At 38.0% G+C, this 22,566-nt stretch overlaps 2 pseudogenes; both read left to right on the top strand.

Annotated features, from left to right (window-relative positions):
• Positions 1–178: 178 nt before the first annotated feature.
• LOC126631144 (uncharacterized) lies at positions 179–6,858 on the top strand (annotated as a pseudogene).
• A 1,027-nt stretch (positions 6,859–7,885) lies between these two features.
• LOC126631145 (uncharacterized) lies at positions 7,886–12,712 on the top strand (annotated as a pseudogene).
• Positions 12,713–22,566: the final 9,854 nt, after the last annotated feature.

The following is a 22,566-nucleotide window of genomic DNA, read 5'->3' on the forward strand; positions in this document are numbered from 1 at the left end:
ATTAAAACCCATATTCCGAAACGCCGCCAAGACCCACGGCGGCGACGCCCCACAAGTATACTTTATCCTGACCCAATTACCCAATTCGCAGAATCTGCAAGTATGTTTAAAAGTTCATGCCTTTTTTTTTCTTTCTGGAATACGAAATGCATGTTTGATTGTGTAATTAGCTTGAATTGTATGTTGCAGGAGACCCAGCAGTTCAGGGCTGAGCATTCCAGGAGGCTGTTGAAGGAGAAAGAGACTTTTGGGTCTGACCTCCACGGTGTGATAGGCCTTTAACTCTAGGAAAAAACCTGTGATTTTTACAAGGATCAAGACGCCGTTTCGTTTCGAATTTTTACCGCGAGAGTCCAAATAAAACTGTGATTCTTGAAGTTTTACATACATCGTCTTCTTCCTTCTCTCAAAATTTGCCGCCACTTTCTCTCATAAAGGTACCTCCTTTTCTCATCACACAACTCTCTTCCGCTTTGTAAATTGCTAAAAGCCTTTTCCTTTTTCTCAACTTTTTTTTTCAGGCGTTTTCTCTCTCTCCTCCCTGCAGTGTTGAGCGCGCCATTGCAGAGAAGCCATGAAACCCTCCGCTGCAGAAAAAGCCTTGCACTCTGCCAAACTTCACATAGAAGAAATTAGAACCAAAAAGTTCTCCATCGGAAAAACAAGGATAAACCCCTTAACTCTCGACCTCCACCACGCCGTCACTAGCCTCTCTGCTGAGCTCTACCAGAAAGACATCCACTTTCTAATGGAGCTCATACAGGTATATTGCTTAGTTTCTCAGAAAAAAAAAGTGAAAAAGTTTCGATCTTTACGATACTAGCATCGATGAAACTTGACAACAACTTGTGGGTTTCTTATTTTGTCGATTTTAATTTGTGGGTTTGTCTTTTGGTGGATTTTTATTTGTGGGTTTTCGATTTTCAGAATGCGGAAGATAATCAATACAAAAAAGGGGTTGAACCGACGCTGGAATTTGTCCTGACAAAGAAGGACATAACTGGCAGTGGAGCTCCGGCTACTCTGCTTGTTTTTAACAATGAGGTCGGATTTTCCCGGAGCAACATTGATTCCATATGCAGTGTAGGCCGTTCTACTAAGAAGGGGAAAAGACATCTCGGGTTTATTGGAGAAAAAGGTAAATTTATGAGCAAACTAAATGTGGAGATTCTTGATGATGAGATTATAGGGTAGTGTAGTGATTTTCGCACTTCTTGTGTTCTCTTTCTACGCTCCTCCCTTGTTTCCGTCCTTGATTCTCGTTTGATTGAGGGAGGAGTGCAGGGGGAGAAAAGGGGAATGCGAAAATCACTTCCCAAATTCTTAGGGAGGATGGATTTTCTGCAGATACTTTCTACGTTAGAAAATAATTTATGAATTTCATTCATGTTTTTATAAGAGCTTAGTCTTCGATACCTTTGTGAACTGTTGATTATCATATTAGAGTTGTAATGCCGTGGTTGCTTGCTGCAGGAATTGGGTTTAAAAGTGTGTTTCTTGTAAGTTCACAACCTCACATATTCAGCAATGGATATTGAATCAAACTCAGGGAAGAACCGAACAAAGATTGCAGTATTGGATACATTGTTCCTGAATGGGTTAGTGGGGAGCCTACTCTTTCGAGCATACTTGATGTATATGGTGCCACCAAGGTCGTGCCGGCAACTACAATTGTCCTTCCTTTAAAGCCTGAGAAGGTTGAAACAGTGAGGGCACAACTATTGGGTTTGCATCCTGAGCTTCTTCTTTTCTTATCCAAGGTAAACCGGGTATATGTACGTGGGTGTGATCCCAAAGCAGCCAATGGTGTCTCCACAATTTCTATATGCACCGGGACTGATCTTACGAATGTCCGTGATAAAACTGCCAATGCACGTGTTGTTGAACTTTCGGTTAAAGAAAAAATGGGTGCCAGTGAGGAGAAGTGCAAGTATTACTTATGGAGACAGGCATTTCCAGTAAAACCTGCTAATAGAGTTAATACTAGGATGAATGTCGAGGAATGGGTGATCACTCTTGCTTTCCCATTTGGAAACAGACTGAGAAGAGGTACTTCTTTTGTCGGTGTATTTGCTTTCCTGCCTACAGCCATGGTCACAAGCTTTCCCTTTGTAATTCAAGCTGACTTCATCCTTGCTTCTTCAAGAGAATCAATACTTTTGGATAATGTATGGAATCTGGGAATTCTTGAATGTGTTCCATCGGCGTTTGTTAATGCTTTTGAGTCTTGTGTGAAAGAGCTCTCCCTGTTTCCTTCAGTGGGCCAGGCATTTCAGTTCATACCAACTCAAGCATCACCAATTCCGGTGTTTAATAAATTAACAGAGTCCATCAAAACTAGATTGCAAGGTCTCCAGATAGTACCCTGTGAAATATTTTCTGGTGAGAGGTTGTTTTTCCAGCCTAAAGAAGCAGTTAGAATCCTACATACATTCAGAGACCTCTTAGTTCAAATTAGAAGCGAAGGGGTTGTTTTAAGTGGTTTATCTTCTTTGATGAAGGTCTCACATTCATCTCTGAACTTTCAAGAAACCAGCGGAGTTATGGACTATCTAGGTGTGGTATATGCTTCTTATAATTGGTATGCACAATGCATTAAATCCTGCAATATTGTGTCGCAAGTATCTGATGATGTCTACATTCAACTGCTTGGTTTTATTACTAATACTTATAAGGATTCATCGTCCATACAATCATTAAGTACCATGCCTCTTCTTAAATACATCAATCGTGAAGGGAATATGGAATTGCGTACAATTCCTAATACAACGCCCAAGATTGTATATAGTGTGGAGCTGGAGATTCACACATGGCTGAGTAAGTGCTATATGGAGTTTGGATGTCTCGGTAATTTTTATTTCTTGCCCAATAGCACTTGGGAAGCACTTTTAACTCACAAAAGAAGTTCATTTCTCCTCGAATGGCTTTCCAGTAATGCAGGTTTAAGTCCTTGTTCGGCAACAGAATTTGTTTCCTGGCTTTATCCTTATGTATCAAATAAGGAACCACTTCTTCCAGTTGCCTTGGTCCATTTCCTTTATCATGCCCACATGAAAAACATCATTGATGATTCTCAATTGTATTCCCTTCTCACGGTGATCCCACTTATTGATGGGACTAACCAAGTCAGAATGCAAAGAACTGCAACTCTGGTCTCGGCATCAAGGAGCAAATGGGTGAAGTTGTTGGGACCTCTAAATCCATTCGTGGGACAATATTACATTGATATAGGAGATGTTTATGCTAAAAGTAGTATGCTTCTTGGAGAATTTGTGCCTCGGGATGAGCTTCTTCACTTTGTTGTTAAGTTCAGTAAAGCTGTGGACATTCCTGAGTTATGTCCTCCAGATGTGGTGTTACAGATAGCATCTCATGAACTATCAAGTGAGAAAGCCTTTCTGTTGCTCGACTGGATCAGATTACTTCGAACCAAGGGTTCTTTACCTACAAGATTCCTTGAAAGCATTCGAAATGGAAAATGGATGAAGACATACTTGGGTTATTGCACTCCAAGACAGGCCATTCTTACAAACGAAACAGGGGAAGGTATTTTTGATATGATGAAGCATATTCTGGAGGATATCTCGATTTTGGACCTGGAATTTTACAGTCATCAAATCATGCTTTATCAAGATGAATTGGAATTCCTTGGTGTGGGGATTAGATCAGTAGATGTGCGGAGATTGGTTACCAATCGCTTTATATCTCTTGCTTCTCCTGGAATGAGCAAAGAGTATACATTTTCTTTGCTGACTTTCATTACCTTCTCTAAGGCGAGGGGTATGCTTGATATGAATTGGTTGGCTGTTATGAAGGAGAAGAAGTGGCTGAAGACTCATAAGGGCTATAATGCTCCCGAGGTATCTATCATCTTGCCTTCTGAGATAGACACTCAATCATGCTTGAAAGTTACAGATCTTCCTATTGTTGACGATGCTTTTTATGGGACAAAATTAAGCTGTTTGTTATCTGAATTAAGGCTACTTGGGGTAATACATGGTATGAAAAAGGTGCTAATACTGATTGCAGAGAATCTGACTTTACCTGCAGATCCATCTTCCAGGACGAGTGATTGCTTTTTCTTGATTCTTAAATGTATCAGATCTTTGGGCTCTGAAGCTGATGGATTGATTAAGAGAATTATACATCAGCCTTGGATTAAAACAAATTTTGGTTTTAGATGCCCTGCAGAGACTGTTCTTCTCCCTGACGCTATATGGGGTTCTTTGTTGAGTACTCTTGAGGTTCCTGTGATAGATGAATTGTATTACAGGAATGAAATTAAGCATTTTGTTGATGAATTGAACGCAATGGGAGTGGGAGTTGATACTGCAAGAGCAACTGACTTGGTAGCTACTCAGTTTAATTCTCTCTTGCATTCTTCTAGCGGCTTGGCTCCTGAGAAAGTGATGGCACTGTTAGGTTGCATTCGAGAACTGAGTCAAACAATGCCTTTACCATGTCCTGAACTGACTTGGTTGTCGTCTGAGCAGTGGTTGAAGACACGACATGGTTATAGAAGTCCTAGCGAATCAATTATTTTCAGCTCAAAATGGGGGTCAATCTCGTGGTTTGTCGATCTTCCTATCATCGATGATACAAACTATGGCATCGGAATATATAAGTTCAGGGATGAACTTCAGAAGTTAGGTGTCATCACAGATTTTGAAGGGGGAGCTCTGTTTGTAGCTAAAGGTCTCCGTATCCCCTTCGAAGCTGAGCTAGTTGGTGCAGATGGTATGGTATCATTGCTAGAATGCATCAAGTCTCTGATGTCAAGGCCTCCTGATGAGCTTTTACTGACTGACTTTCTCAACAACATTGCAAAAAGCAGGTGTTTGAAGACTGGGGATGGTTACAAAACGCCGGAAGAGTGCATTCTGTTTGATCCAGCTTGGGAGAGTATTTTGAAGAGGTCTGATGCACCAAAAATTACAATTGATGAAAAGTTTTACGGAACTGATATTTTGGCATACAAGGATCAGTTAAGAGGTATTGGTGCGAATGTGGATCCCTTAGGTGTTTCTTCTCTCATTTCGGGGCTTCTATTTTCACTCACAGATACATCTTCAATTACAAGAATTTATAGCTTTCTCAGTAAGTTCCACTGGCACCCGGAAGCAGTGAGCAATTTGCAGGTGTGGATACCTAATCCAAATGGTACAGGTGTATGGGTTAATTCTCAGGATTGCGTACTTTATGATAGGAACAACCGGTTTGGCTCCTGATTGTTTTGTCTTGAAAACGTTTACAGCAAAGAGATCCTACCCATTTTTTCTTCAGCCTTTGGAGTGGCTGAAAATCCATCAACCAAAGATGTGGAACAGCTGGGCATTGAGGGTAATGGGCAAGTGACTATGGAAGAATGCAGCTTCTTTTGGGAATATGTTTTCGATAACTGGAATCCTGAATTGGAGGATACTCTAAAGGGGAGCTTGACCAAATTACCTGCTACAATGTCCGTGGCTGAGGAAATATTTCTGATCAGCACAGGGGAAGTTTTCATTGGTGATGACTTGCAACTCAAGAAAAAATTCTCTAGTTTTGATAAGGCTCCTCTGTTTGTGTGGTTTCCACATAGCAACTGCTTGCCATCGGTTCCTCCGATAAGACTTTATGAGTTTTATGAGTCACTCGGAGTTAGAAAGCTTTCTGAATCTGTTGAGTGCAACGTGAGTCATACACTATCATTGGAGCACTGGGAAAAGGTTGATCCAAGCGAGAGGTTAATAAGGAGGGGTTTAATGAAGATTATTCTGGGTTTTCTTGCTCGTCCTCATGTAAACATGCCCTTGAAGAGGAGACACGAGGCTGCAAAATCTATACTTGAAATGTCAGTGTACAAAGGTGACAAGCCGATTCAAGTCTGCTATCGGCTAATGCAATCTGCAGGTACAGTAGTGGAAGTAGAGAAACTAAAGCTGGTTCTTTGGGAGAAAAATTCGCAGCGCTTGCTCATTAAAAAATCAGCCTATGAAAGCGGAAAAACTGATATAGAATTTGTCACTTGTTTTGCTGATGAATTGGCGCAAGGGATGTTAGCGCAGACAACACACACTGCTGCAGAAACCTTGAGCAGGATTATCCAAATGGGATTAATGTTTGATTTCAATGAGAATGATGTGGACTTTTTGCTGATGGAAGAAAATTTAGAGTTATTTGTTGAAGATGCACTGTTTCTTGATGCTGCATTCCTCCCGTCAGGAGGAGGTACTGGTCGTGTTTATCTAAAGCGTTCATGTAAGAAGTCAGAGCTATTAGAACCTCTCACGCCGATGGAGCCATGCAAGAAGCAGCGTCAGGGATGAAGGGGCAATGATCCTAATCACCAGGTGAGTTTAACTTGGACATTAAGCCAGAGCAATTGTGTGATGCGGTCACCAGCCTATCTGCCGAGCTTGACCAGAAAGATATCCATTTTCTCATGGAGCTCATACAGGTATCCAATTTCTTGCTGTGTTTTTCAAAAAATTAGTGAAAAAGTTTCAATCTTTTCCTTACCAATGTCAATGAAACTCGAAATAATTTGTGGGTTTTTTTTTGTGAAATTTTGTTTGCTGGGTTTGTTTCTTCGTTGATTTTTATTCGAAAATCAAAACAATTTCTGGGTCTTTTGCTCTGTCTCTGAAAAAAGGTGAAAAGGTTTCAATTTTTCGATACTAGCATCAATGGAACTTGAAAACAAATTGTGGGTTTGTTCTTTTGGTGGAATTTTTTAATTGTGGGTTTTTGATTTGCAGAACGCGGAAGACAATGAATACGAAGAAGGGGTTGAACCAACGCTGGAATTTGTGATGACAAAGAAGGACATAACTGGGAGTGGAGCTCCGGCTACTCTACTGGTTTTTAATAATGAGGTTGGATTTTCCAGGAAGAATATGGACTCCATCTGCAGTGTTGGATGTTCTACAAAGAAGGGGAAGAGACAGCAGGGCTTTATTGGAGAAAAAGGTAAATTAAAAGGTTATATATAAACTTATTGAACTTGGAACTCCTATCCCTAATAGCCTTCCCTTCCCATTAGGATGTGTTTTACGGAGAATGCAACTAAGAATTAAGTAGTTAAGCGCGCTTTCGGTTGATGACCATTTCGTACCACCATATCTTAAGCACAAAAAAAGCGAAAACGAAGGGCGAAATGGTTATTAAACTAGCACCAAGGGTTTGAGCTTTGCAGTTTTTTGCTTTTCCATGAACCTGATGTTGAATATATTTTTTGTGATTAACTTTGCTTTCAATCAAATCTGCTGTTGGAATTATATTTCATCCCATTAAATGTCTCTGCACCACCTTTTTTTTTTTTTGAGATCCTGTATTGGTTTTCCTTTTAGCAAGTTATTTTTGTATGTTCTGCTTTAGGAACTTTTTTGGCATTTCTTAGGCTAACTTGGCCTTGGATTTTATGCCTTCTTCGTTTCCGGCTGAATAGTTGGGCTCTGTGAAATTCCCATCACTAGGGGATTACTTTTGGCAAGTTTTTATTTAATTCATTTTTTTTCTCTACTATTACTTTGGATACACGCTTGTTTTGAATGCATAATAGTAGTGTTCCCAGTATATTCAACTCATTTTACTTTTTTGAGTTGCATGCATTCTGTATAAGAATCCAGTTACCTCTTGAACTATAAATTATCAAGTTGAACTTACAATACCAATTTTTTCTTGCAGGAATTGGATTTAAGAGCGTGTTTCTTGTGAGTTCACAGCCATGGATATTTAGCAACGGGTATCGTGTCAGATTCACGGAAGAATCAAACCAATATTGTGGTATTGGGTATGTTGTTCCTGAATTTGTTACTCGATTTGTCAAGAATATGCAATGCGTACGGGTCAAACAAGATCTTGCCCACAACTATATTTGTCCTTCCTCTAAAGCCTGACAAGGTTGAAGCAGTGAGAGCTCAACTGTCTGATCTGCACCCGGAGATTCTCCTGTTCTTATCCAAGATAAAACGATTATATGTACGTGGGTTTGATTCTGGAAAGGCTGATGATGTCTCCACAATTTCGATATTTAGTGAGACAGAACATATGGACTTGGGTGATGAAAGAGCCAATTCTCGCGTTGTTCAGCTTTCTGTTAAAGAAACAGAGTGTGAAACTGAGGATTTGTGTAAGTATTACTTGTGGAGAGAGTCGTTTCCAGTAAAACCTGGAAATAGAGTTAGTGTAAGGATGGATGTGGAGGAATGGGTTATTACCCTTGCTTTCCCATTTGGAGAAAGGCTGAGAAGGGGAACGTCGTCTGTTGGTATATTTGCTTTCCTGCCAACAGCAATGGTTACAAATTTCCCCTTTGTGATTCAAGCTGACTTCATCCTTTCTTCCTCACGAGAATCTATAATGTTGGATAACCTATGGAACTTGGGAATTCTTGAATGCGTACCATCAGCGTTTGTGAATGCTTTTCAGTCGTATGTGAAAGATCTTTCCCTCTTTACTTAAGTGGATCAGGCATTTCAGTTTTTACCTGCTCAAGTTTCACCTATTCCTGCATTTGACAACTTAAGAGAGTCCATCAGAACCAGGCTGCGATGTTTACTGATAGTGCCTTGCGAAATGATTTCCAGTGAGAGGTTTTCATTCAAGTGCCCTCAAAATACAGTTCGTGTCCTGCCAAAATTTAGGGACATTGTTGTTCGAATTCGGAGTCAAGGGGCTGTTTTATGCGAGTTGTCTTCATTTCTCATGCACTCATCACTTGACCTTGACAAATACAATGAAGTTCTGGACTTTCTACGTGTGGAATCTGCTGGTGGTAGCTGGTATGGAAAATATATCAAGTCCTGCAATCTTGTGCTTTTATCCGATGAGGTCTACATTGACATACTTGATTTTATTGCTGACAACAAGAAGTTCTCAAAGTCTATTAAGACCATACCTCTGCTTAAGTACATCAACCGGGAAGGAAATATGGAATTATGTACTGTTGCCAAAGGTACAGTAGAGGCTCCCCAGCTTCGATATGCTACGAAGCTGGAGCTTCACACATGGCTGAGTAAGTGCAATATGGAGTTTGGATGTCCTGATAATGTGTATTTCTTGCCCAGTAGCACTCAGAAAGCTCTCGTAAATCACTGTATCAAAATGAAAAAGCCAAACCTCACTGGAACTTCATCTCTCAGCAATTGGCTTCACGACCATGCAGGAGTGAAATCTTGTTCAGCATATGATTATGCTATCTTGCTTAGCAATCATGTATTCGAGAAGGAACAAAATCTGGCATTTCCACTGGCCATTTTCCTACATCATTCCCACAAGAAATGCTTCCTTACTGATTATAACATATCTGATCTTGGTTCATGGATCCCAATTATCGATGGAGCAGGCCATGTTAGTAGAGAAAGAACTGAAACTCTTGTCCCTGCGTCGGGTAGCAAATGGGTGAAGTTGTTTGGTCCTAAAAATCCATTTGTGGAACAGAAGTATGTTGATATAGGTGATGTTTATGCTAAAAGTAGTATGTTTCTTGGAGAATCTACGACTGAGAAAGAGCTTCTTGATTTTGTTGTCAAGATAAGTAAAGCTGTGGACTTACCAGAATTGTGTCCTCCAGACGCCGTGTTACAGGTAGCATCTCATGAGCTGTCAAGTGAGCAGGCCTTTTTGCTGCTTGATTGGATCAGATTACATCGTACAAAGGGTTCATCTTTACCTACAAAATTCATTGAAAGCATTCAGAATGGAAAATGGATGAAGACGTACTCAGGTTATAAATCTCCAAGGCAGGCCATTCTTCCAGATGAAATAGGCAAAGATATTTTTGGTATAATGAATTATGTTTTGAATGATATCTTCATTTTAGACCTGGGATTTTATATGAATCGGATTTATCTGTATCAAGATGAATTGAAATTTCTTGGTGTAGCTCTTGGTTCATATGATGTGGGGAGGCTGCTTACTAATTGCTTTGCATCTCTTGCTTCTCCTGGAATGAGCAAGGAGTGCGCATATTCTTTACTGACTTTCATTAATTTCTCTAGAGGGAGGAGTGTGGTTGATGACGAGTGGTTGGCTGTTATGAAGGGGAAGAAGTGGCTAAAGACTCATCGAGGTTATAGTTCTTCCGGGAGTTCTATCCTCTTGCAATCTGAGATAGAAGCTGAAATCTGTCTAAAACTTACAAATCTTCCTATAGTTGATGAAGCATTCTATGGAAGCAGATTAGGTTCTTTCTTACCGGAACTAAGGTTACTTGGAGTTACATATGGCGTAGATGAGGTGCAAATATTAGTTGCAAAGAAAGTGACTTTACCTTCAAATTTGTCAACCATGACTGGTGGTTGTGGTTTGTTCATTCTTAAATGTATCAGATGCTTGGGATCTGAAGCTTCTGGCTTGATTAAGCAAATTCAATGTCAACCTTGGATAAAGACAACTGTGGGTTTTAAATGCCCTTTGGAAACTGTTCTTCCTGATCCTAGATGGGGTTGTTTGTTCAGTATCCTTCAGGTCCCTGCGATTGATGTATTGTATTATGGGAATGCAATTTGGAACTTCGATAAGGAATTGAATGCAATGGGAGTGGTTGTTGATTCCCCTGGAACGATTAAGATGTTTGCTGATCAGTTTAATTCCCTACTATCTTCTTCTGGCTTGGCTGCTGCTAATGTGATGTCGTTGCTAGGTTGCATTAGAGAACTGAGGCAAACTATGCAGTTACAGTGCTCTGAACTGGAATGGTTGTTGTCTGAGAAGTGGTTGAAAACACGGCATGGTTACAAGACTCCTGCTGAATCAATTATTTTCAACTCTAAATGGGGATCAATCTCTTCGTTTATTGACCTTCCTCTGATTGATGATGTCTATTATGGTATTGGCATATATAAGTTCAAGGACGAACTCCAGATGTTGGGTGTCATCTCGGATTTTGAACGAGGAGCTCCATTAGTTGCCAAAGGTCTCCACAGTCCTATTGATGCTGAACTACTTACCACAGATGGTATTCTGTCACTATTAGAATGCATCAAGTATCTGATGTTATTTTCTCTTGATGACCGTCAACTGGGTGAATTTCTCATGACTGTTGGGAAAAGCCAGTGGTTGAAGACCATGAACGGTTACAATACTCCAGAAGACTGTATTCTGTTTGATTGAAGCTGGGAAAGTATTCTGAACAGGTCAGATGGGCCAATCATTGATAAAACTTTTTATGGAACTAAAATTTCTGTTTACAAGGATCAGTTAGAGTTTATTGGCGTGAAGGTTGATCTGTTGGATGTTTGTGATCTTCTTTCTGAGAATGTTTTGTCACTGACTGACACAGCTGCAATTACAAGGGTTTATAGCTTCCTCAACAAGTTCCGTTGGAGGCCAAAAGTTATAGATAAATGCAACTCTCAGTTGTGGATACCTAATCCGAAGAGCACAGGTTTATGGGCTAAATCTCAGGATTGTGTGCTCCATGACACGAAAAATCTCTTCAGCTCCTGTTTGTTTTCTCTTGATAAGTTTTACAATAAAGAGCTCCTCCCCCTTTTTTCATCAGCCTATGGAGTTGCACTAAATCCATCCTTCAGCCATTACTTACAGCTATGGAGCACGTGGGCGTTGAGGGGTAACTCCCAAGTGACTGTTGTAGAATGTAGCTCTTTCTGGGAATACGTTGCAGCCAACTGGAATCAACAATTACGAGATACTCTCAAGCAAAAATTGACCAAAGTACCTGCCACAATGTCCGGGTTGGAGAAAATACATCTTATCCGCAGAGAGGAAGTATTCATTGCTGATGACTTGCGACTCAAGAAAATTTTCTCGGGCTGTGATAAGGTTCCTCTGTTTGTTTGGTTTCCCAAGAGTTACAGCTTGTCTTATATTTACCCTGGAAGACTACAAGCAATCTATGAATCGCTTGGAGTTAGAAAGATTTCTGATTCAGTTAAGTGCAAAGTGAACGGCGTTGAGTCGTTAGAGCATTGGGAAAAGATTGATGCGAGAAATGGATTGATCGGGAGGGGTTTAGTCAAGATTATTCTGGCTTTTCTTGCTGGTCCTGAGGTAAATATGTCACTATATAACAGACACGAGGCTGCAAATTCGGTAATTATGCTGTCAGTGTACAAGAGTGAGAAACCAATTCAAGTCTGCTATCGACTAATGCCATCTGCAGCTACAACCGTGGAAGTGAAAAAACAAAAGCTGGTTCTTTGGGAGAAGGATTCACAGCGGCTGCTCATTGATAAATCAGGTTACGGAGGACGGAGAAACGATCTAGAGTTTGTTACTTCTTTTGCTATCGAACTTGCGCAAGAACTGTTGGCAGCAGCAAAACCTACTGCAGCAGATAAACTGAGCAAGCTTATCCAAATGGGATTTATGTTTGATTTTAGCGAGGGTGAAGTGGATTTTCTGCTGATGAATGAAAACTTGGAGTTATTTGTGGAGGATGAGCAGTTTCTTAATGCTGCATTCGACACTTCCGGAGAACTTGGTCGGGTTTATGAAAAGCGTTCAGGTACCAAGTTAGAGCAATTAGGCCCTTCCACGTCCATGCCTTTATGCAAGAAACAGCGTCAGTGAAAAGGAGGGAATCGAGTTAGAGCGATCATGGCCTGAATTATGACCAGGATTCGGGACCATGATGTTTTATTTTGTTGTATTTTGGTTTAATCCTCAATGTATATATGAACCTGAAGAGCCAGAGATGCATGATCTTTTGGAATGCTTTGTACTGTAAAATGAATACATCTGAGCAGCTTGGGCCTGTTTTGTACTGCTCCTCTTGTATATTGTGTCTTCTCTGTTGCTAAAATTTCACTTTTCGTTCCTTTGTTTTTTTTTTTTTTTTTAAGGAGACCAGCTAGTGACTTCGTCACGGCAGTCCAACCAGGGCCGAGACATCCTCTGTTGTTAATTAGGTGGTAGTTTTAGTACTCATGATCAAGTATGAAAACATGGTAACCTGAAGAAGTAGAGAAATCTTAGTTGAATGAATTTTCAACTAGGAACACAACATAAAAACGAGGTTTATGAAAGAATCGAGCCCGTTAGTTTACGAATTACTTACAACCCGTTTGATAATAATTTTGGTTTTAATTTTTAGTTTTGTGTTAGTGACATGGAAAAAATATATGGGAGAAACAAGGGAGTAGGGCTCTATTTTATTTATAATTAAAATTAGGGGTGAGCATTCGGTGGGTTGGTTGGTTTGACATTGTTGAAACCCATTTCAACCCAACAAAAATAGACAAATCAACCCACCTAAACTATTCTAATGCGGGTTCAACATGCTGGGTTATTTACTTTTTTTTATTGTGCCTAAAATGGGTATGCGTGACAAATAAAATAATCCAAAATACATGTAATATTAAACTTAAATCTTGTGAAATTGGTGTCGTAGAATCACTATTTTTTACTTAATATTTAAATTTATCATTTAACTAAAGTATAAATTAATAAGTGTGTTTTAATAACTATTAAACTTTATGTATATATGTATGTAATACACATGTCTGTTTAAGAATTGTTGATATTTGGGTGGGTCGGTTTCAATCGGGTTAATAATACTTCAACCCAACCCGCCTATTGAGGTACCCGAAAATAAAATTTTAAAGATTACAACCCAACGAATTTCAGTTACGACTGTCGGGTTGGTTAGTAAACCCATTAAAGTGCCCGCCCCTAATTAAAATGGGATAAGATCAAAGGAGAAACATTTTTACACTTCTTTGTAACCTTTAGATTTTATAACATTTAACGGTCTTGATTAAGAGAGATGTGGAAACTCTAAACATAAATGACTAGGATAAGAATGTGGATTATAACTAACAATAAATAAAAATTAAAACTAAGAAAAGAATAAAAACTGAGAGGAATTAAAAAAAATATAAAAGAAAAAACCCTGAGGAAGCATGACCATCTTAATTGCTTCATCCAACCGCAACACCTCGATTTTTTTATCACTCACGCTGTCAAACTCAGCGCTGTTAAAGCAGCCTAGCAATTTCAGGTTCAAGAAGAATGTTTTGAGATTGCAAATAAGGGGAAAATGGCATGCTGTGTTTGCATCAAACTATAACCCTAGTTTCGGATGAAAATTCGATCAAAGATAAATCATGTGGGCTGAAACCAATGATGCTGTCAAATGCTTTCCTATGCTAGTGCTAACCATTTCTAGTCCCTTTTCTTATGTTTTGGGTTCTTTAATCAATTCTAATGTGGTTGATTAGGGTTTAAGGTCTGATTTTTTTTACCAAATCAAATGGTAGCTTAATAAATAATATGGTTATGGAATTTTGTATTAATCGAAACAAAGAAGCATGTACTGGAATTGGTTGAAATTTTCTCTCCGCCTCCTTCTCGCGTTCTTGCACAGTTCCTCGCTTGGTTTCATGTCAAATTGATATTTTTTTTTCTTCCAGTTTTATTGTATTAGTTGCTTCTTATTCATTAATATTATTGTTTTTTTATTAGTTATAATCCACATCATCATACAAGTCTTAATAGTCTCTACATCACTATTAATCAAGATCGTAAGATATTATAAAACCTAATGGCTAAAAACAAATGTAAAAATATTTTTTCCTTGATCTTATCCCAATTAAAATATATAACATATAAGATATACAAATAAAAATGCAAAATTATAAATTTAGATGTTGGGTTTATTTTTAACGATCTTTAAATTTTAACAGACCAAAGTAGATTTCCTCCTAATTTTAATCAGATAACAACTTACATGATACGAACAAATAGATAGTCAAATCTATTTTGATAAGCCACTTTAACAAAAAACTCGTTCCAATGACGTAAGCTGCGGCCAATATTAATAGGATGCATATAATTTTATATTTAAAATAAAAAATTATATATATTTCGGTTAGGTTCGGTCTTACCAAACAAACCTGTAACATCCTACATCGTCCAGGGGAGTGGATCATGTAAGCCTTATATGTATATTCACATCTCTACCTAGCACGAGACCTTTTGGGAGCTCATTGGTTTCGGGTTCCATTGGAACTCTGAGGTTAAGCGAGTTTGCGCGAGAACAATCTCAGGATGTGTGACGCATTGGGAAGTTCTCGTGTGAGTTCCCAAAAACAATATTGCATGCTGATTCCGTACCTAAATTTTCGGTATCAATTTGGTTTCGGGTACAAATTTTTCAGTGTTCTGGGTTCGATATTTTTTTCGGCTCAATTTCGGTACAGCTTCGGTCAGTTTCGATCTTTACCAGAAAGACATCCATTTGTCATGGAGCTCATACATGTATTTAGATGTTTGCTGTGTTTTTCAAATAATTAGTGAAAAAGTTCCAATCTTTTCCTTACCAGCGTCAATGAAACTCGAAATAATTTGTGGGTTTCTTTCTTCGTTGATTCTTATTTGTGGGGTTTTTATTTGAAAATCAAAACAATTTTTGGGTCTTTTGCTTTGTCTCTGAAAAAAAAAAGTGAAACTTTGCATCAAATTAAAATATACATACTTTTATGTTCTTGTCAAAAACAGAGAAAAGATGATAAAGCCTTGAGCTTTAAAGAATATAATTTAAATGAGAACCACAAGATTGTCAAGAAAATAATACCATCTTAATATAGAGAATTGTTATTGGTATTAAAAAATTTCTTTTGTGCATTTCTAATTTTCTACATTAAAAAAGAAAACTAAACTTGTGAAGAGCGTACAATAAGATTTTAATATATTGATCGACTTAAAAAACATGTAGGTCCGTTCAAGATTGAAAATATGCGGAAGATAGTGATTTTTTCACATTCTACATTTATTTCTTTGTTTTAAATTTTATTTATTTATTCAGTTCTAAGACCGGAAAAAGAAAAATGAATGCATGAAGAGAAAAATGGCGAAAATATTTCCCTAATAAGTAAATAGTTGGAGGAAATTAATATATAGACTTGATGTGTAGAATCCGATGATGAGAGATACCGCTTCGTTGCCATGTTGCATGGCTGCGGGTCTGTCACGCACTAACATAACATTACATAACAAAACCGGCAGAGAAGAGAGAGAGAGAGAGAGAGAGAGAGAGAGAGAGAGAAGGAAAAAGAGAGAGCTGACTACTAAGCCAAAGAAGAAAGGTCAAGAAAATGACGCCAGAGATTTGACACTAGCTACCAACTCTCATTATACATTGAATTTGATGTTTGCTTTGGCCTCCAATTACACTGGCAATTAACCACCATTGCAGTTCTTCTCCTTTCTAACATAATTAGGGGATTATGTTTTTTTGTTAATTTATATCTTTTGTAGTTTTTATGAGGATATAATATCCAAGATCTAAGGATTTTTTTATTTTTTTTTGTATTTTTATTCTTGTGGATCTAGGTAAATTTGTAATTTTTTTAGTTAATATTGTTTTATTTTTGCATGTCATGTCAGTTAGAGTCGAAGTGTTTACTTGTATAATTTTGAATTCCTATCCTTGCAATTTAAATTAATTTAAGGTGAAATATCACTTGTATATATAGTCTTATTTCTAGTTTTTAGTTAATAGTGTATCTTGTTTAATTTCTTATAATTGTTCTCTTATGGAGAAGAATAGAGCATTTTGAAATTTGCCCTAAATTTCATTTTTAACAATTTTTGCCGTGAAATTTATTTTACATTTGAATTCACTTTTGAGAAAGTATGAATAGCATTTCTCAGGTGATTTTGCCATATATTATCAGTTGACTTGGAATTTGTATGTCTAATTATACTTTTATTTTTGTTGGAGAGTATGTCATTAAAATTACAGTCTGGAAAGTTTATCCCCATTTAATTTGACTGGCTTAAAAAGTGTTATTGTCAAAATAACAACAAATGGAAAATCATTAGCATACATTTTGCAGTCAAATAATACATAATTTCACCAAACTTGTTTAATAGTCTAAACCCTAATAACATTAATTAGTGACTGTTTGAGAAGGGTAAGTTGGTAACAAATCCCTTTCTAAGGAGGGAGACTACAACTCACAAAAGCATATTAAAGAAAGGATAATCATGCTTCATGCGCATCATAGAAAATTAGAAATGTAATATTATCGTATTACCAGTTTGATTTGCTATCAAGCAATCACATGAATTATCATGTTCATGCTTCGCTTTTTTTATTCCACCACGGCCGAGGGAGACTACAACTTACAAGAGCATATTAAATAAAGGGATATTTTGGATGCGGTCCATAATCTTTAATATTCTTTGACTAAAACCTTAATGATATTCAAAGTTTGATCAAAGTCCCTTGACTTTGTACACCTCATTATATTACAATTAATATTTATATTTTTATAGTTTTGACATTAATTGTTTGATATTTTATGAGATTTATAATCCTATTAATTGTTTGATATTTTATGAGATTTATAATCCTATAAATTTAAAATCCCTCATTATAATACTATCAGAAACGGTTACAATAAAAAAAATTAAAACATTTTGATTGAATAAATGGATAAAAACCATGTAAAAATAAGAAATAATAAATGGCAAAAGAATGTATCCATAGTGTTAAAAAAATGGTACATTTCACATATAACAAAGTGGTACATTAATAAAGAAGAATGGGTACATTATAAATAAATTAGGGTACAAATAAAAGATTAAAAAATTATGAGTACAAATGAATTTTTTAAAAATATAGGCGCTAAAAGAAATTAATATATGGGTACGAAATAAAACTAAAAATAAAAGATTACAAATTTAAAAAAAATTTGCAAATTAAAAGTGGGTACAAACTAAAAATATAAATATATGATACAAAGTTTAGGCATAAAACATAAATATACCATATGTAATTTTTCTATCATTAATTAAATATACAATGTTACGTGATGGTATACACATGGGTACAAACACAAATAAAACTTTAAAAAATATGGGCACAAAAAGAAATTAATATATGGGTACAAATTAAAAATGAAAAAAAAAATTGGTACAAATTAAAAATAGGCACAAACTAAAAATAAAAATAAATGAAAAAAAATTTAGCCATAAATATAAATATACTAATTGTAACATTTTTAACACTAAAGGAATATATTTAAAAATAAAAATATTTTATTATTCAAATAATTAATGATGTTATTAATATCCAAGGACATATATCAAAAATTGAAAATGAATAACATTTTAATCAATGAAGTAGCAAAAAGAAGGACGTGAACCTAATTTCTCATTAAAGAAAGGATAATCAAGCAATCACGTATATATAGTTGCTGCATGGTTGCGGGAACTGGTAGTAAAAACTTTGTAATATCCTCTAGGATGTAAGGCAGCCCTAAATTAGGCCGCCCTATGCAATGCATATTCCTGGGATAAGATTTATTCTAAAAAAGGTCTCTTATGTAGACAAATTTTTAAATCTAACATGTGAACAACACAAATAGAGTGATGTAGAGCTCGTGTGGACATTGGATTTCACACATGGGACAATTTGCTCTAGTATCATGAAGAAAATTGAGATTCTACCATAAAACCGGCCAATTGAAAAATGAGAAGTAGCTCAACTTATTTATAAGTCCATGCAACACCTCTCATTCTATCAATATGAAATTCATTCTCAACATAAATATTAAGGGAGCACTACCTCAACATACATGCTTCACTCTCAAAGATTCAACATACAAGCTTCAACAAAAAAAAAAAATTCAAAGAACTTAGTGAAGAAGGCCTTGGTGTATTTAACACAATACGTTGAAATGAAGCAAAGCTTGTTTATTAATATCTCCTATAAGTTACAAATATGTACATATACATGAATCAAAATAAACAAACAAGAGGGAACCTTCACAAAGGTTGCTCATGAGAATTCTCAGCAATCGGCAGAGCCCCAGAAAGACTAGGCACTGAAGGGTGATCATTCGGAGTCTCAGTACTGGGCAGAACCCCAAAAGGAGGAGGCACCGAAGGTTGATCATTTGGAGCTTCATTACGCGGTACAACCCTAGAAGACGAAGGCAATAAATGTTTTTGGAACAAACCCACAAACTTCTGATGATCAAGCAAAATCTGACCATCAGATTCTTGCAATTGGTCAAGCTTCCTCTTCATGTTTGTAGCATAGTCATGTGCGAGCCTGTGCAACTGTTTATTCTCATGCTTGAGCCCTCTGATCTCCTGTTTGAGACTTATCACTTCAGCAGCCAATGATTCAACTTGGCGAGTTCGAGCAAATAGGCGTTGGGCCATATTAGACACATAACCTGCACACTGAACACTGAGAGCCAGAGAATCCTTAACAACCAACTCATCAGACCGTTTGGAAAGTAGTCTATTATCTTTGGGAGTGAGAAGGTTCCTAGCCACCACCGCAGCTGTCATATCATTTTTCATCATAGAGTTCCTAACGGTAAGATGACCAGTAGGGGATAAGAAAGATGGGCGCCATATGTTGTCTTGAAAAGGCATAACTGCCTATTCACCAAAGTTCAAGTCAAAACGACGGTCGGATGGGCCAGACATTCTCAGAAATGATGAAGGAGAAATGAGGTGCAATAAATCTCAAAAGTAAGGGGAAAATTCATACAAGCAATAACTTTCTGAATGTACTTCTTGCACACAATTGGTGCCCTTATAAAAGAAAGGGCAACAGGGTCGTTGGTTCAAGAATCAAAGAGGCACCACTCTCTGGATTCCGAAGAGGCACCACTTTTCACACGCAACATCAACTCATCAGGTACCACATATAACTTTGCCAAAGATCTCTGACAAAGTTTAGACACATAAATTTTGAAGGTCCAGCTACCCTACTATTACCCACAAGGGTAAAGGAACATCACCACTGCTTGATAACTAGAAAGTCCCAATGTATGTCAACCTCCGTGCTCCGTGGCAAGGCAGACTGGCAAAAATGCCCAACCTTTACTCACATTCGAGAAAACACTCCCAACAAGATTGCTTGCTCAAAAATCGAAGAGGCCCCACTCTCCGAATCTCGAGAGCCAGACTCCCAACAGGATTACTTTCTCAAAAATCGAAGAGACACTACTCTCCGAATCTCAAGAGTTAGACTCCCAACATGATTTCTTTCTCAAAAATTGAAGAGGCACCGTTATTTGAATCTCGAGAGTCAGATCCCCGATAGGATTGCTTGTTCGAAAACCGAAGAGGCACCACTCTTCGAACTTCGAGAGCCAGATTTCCTTTGATAAAGCTTGACTACAATCTTCACACGCAACATCAGCTTTCCAGATACCACAGACCACTTTTTCAAAACGCTTTGACAAAGTTAAAACATGCGAAGCTTGTAGCTTCCACTACATTGCTATGACCAAGAATGGTAAAAGAATAGCATTATTACTTGCTTAAAAATCGAAGAGGCACCGCCCTCCGAATTTAGAAAGCCAGACTCCTAACAGGATTACTTTCTCAAAAATCGAAGAGGCACCGGTCTTCAAATCTCAAAAGCCAGACTCCCAACATGATTGCTTTCTCAAAAATCGAAGAGGCACCATTCTCCGAATCTCGAGAGCCAGATCCCCGACATGATTGCTTGTTCAAAAACCGAAGAGGCATCGCTCTCCGAACTTCGAGAATCAGATTTCCTTGGATAAAGCTTATCTGCAATCTTCACACGCAACATCAGCTTTCCAGATACCGCATACCACTTTTTCAAAGTGTTCTGACAAAGATAAAACACGTGAAGCTTGCAGCTCCCACTACATTGCTACGACCAAGAAGGGTAAAGGAATAGCATTACTACTTGTTGTTAAGGAGACTTTTATATATGTCGACCTCTATCCTCCACGGACAGGCAGACCTGCAAAAATGCTCAACCCTTCCTCATATATGAGAGGGCACTCCCAACGAAGGCTCTCGAAATACTTAGCTTTCTTCCCCCTAATAATACCTATGCAAACTAGCCATACTAGAGCAAGAGTATCTCATATCATCAGGGTCAAAGCAAGAGTATCTCATATCATGCTTTTTCCCTATCTTTTCCTTTGCCCTTGTTCTTACCTGCAAGACAAGGAGAAAGAGAACAATCAGTCAGCACTTGGAATCAAACTTCCAGTCAGGAACTAATTGCCTGGAAACCCTTGCCTGACTACTTACTGGGCATTGCTCTCGAGTACTCATCTTCAACATCTTATGCTTCCAGAAAAGATACCACATTTGCCTGAGGAATAGATAGTGCAAGTGAGAAGGATACAAGGAAGCATGTGGAGACAAGCGCAACAGAACACGTGTCGATTAATCCACTACTTCGTTAACAGAAAAAGTATCCCATATCATCAAGGTCGAACGCACTCTTGATTTGATGAACTTGTTTTGACCCTCAAATTCTTGAGTCAGCCTTATACTCTGGAGGAAACCAGAAAACCATCCAGCCCAGTTCAAGAATAAGCCTGTGGAAAGTTACTTCTTCAAAAGAAAAAGTATCTCATATCATCTTTTCTCCATTTGCTTCTCCTTATCCTTGTTGCTGTTTACAACACAAGGAGAAGGAGAACAATCAACCGGAAGCCGAAGTCGAACCTCCGATCCAGGTTGCTTGCTTGGAAGTCTGATTGCTTACCTTGTCTGTTACCTCTTTCGGCAAATCTTCTAGCTCGGCGACTTGGGGGACTCCTACTATAGGGTTTTGTATTGCACTTGACCAAGCCCGAAACTACAAGTAAGCTTCAAGTAAAATTGATACATTACTTTGTGCATCTTCATCGGTTAAAGATACCACCCCTAGATGGAGGAAAAGTACTTCCAGAGAAGATGTCACATCTACGTATGAGACAGATAAGGCAAGTGAAAATGATACCACACTTCGGTACTTAGAAGTTTCGTGATTACTCAATGGCTTGGATCTTGCAAGTCCCCAACCGAGGAGCTTCTCTCACTCGGGAACTTAGGGGAGCACTGTTTGTACCATACTTGACCAATCCCGAAACTACTGAGTGCCGGTCAACGTTATACCATCAAGGACCCAGAAGAGTTTCCCTCCAACCAGGAGGCCAATCACAGTGCGACACGTGTCGATATCAGAAGCCAATCATAGCGCGACACGTGTCAACATCATAAACCAATCACAACACGACACGTATCAATGTCAGAATGAAACTAGAAACTCTCTTCTATAAATAGAGATCATTCTCTCACAATATTTTCTAATGTGATTTGTACTAAATCATTCGCTATTACTCACTAAAGGAGAGTTTGAACCTATGTACTTGTATAAACCCTTCACAATTAATGAGAACTCTTCTACTCCGTGGACGTAGCCAATCTGGGTGAACCACGTACATCTTGTGTTTGCTTCCCTGTCCCTATCCATTTACTTACTTATCCACACTAGTGACCGGAGCAATCTAGCGAAGGTCACAAACTTAACATTTTCTATTGTACCAAAGTCCTCACTGATTTTACCAAAGTCCCCACTGATTTTATGCATCAACAAAAGTCATCAATGTCATCAATTTTTTTTTTTTGGTCTGAATCACTGTCATCAAATTGGTTTTCTCTTTGTCTTGCACTCTTCTCCTGTTGTTGGTCATTTGGTCACCTACCAAACGATCATGTCCACCTGGTTTCAAATTTTTACTAACGGTTTGTCATTTTCCTTACAGAACATTGCTAGCTAAGCTAGGTGATACAAATGTAGTTTTTTTCCGTGTCTCGGGTAAAACCTTAAGGGTG

The sequence above is a fragment of the Malus sylvestris genome, chromosome 8, assembly GCF_916048215.2.
Source record: "Malus sylvestris chromosome 8, drMalSylv7.2, whole genome shotgun sequence".
NCBI classification, from domain to species: domain Eukaryota; kingdom Viridiplantae; phylum Streptophyta; class Magnoliopsida; order Rosales; family Rosaceae; genus Malus; species Malus sylvestris.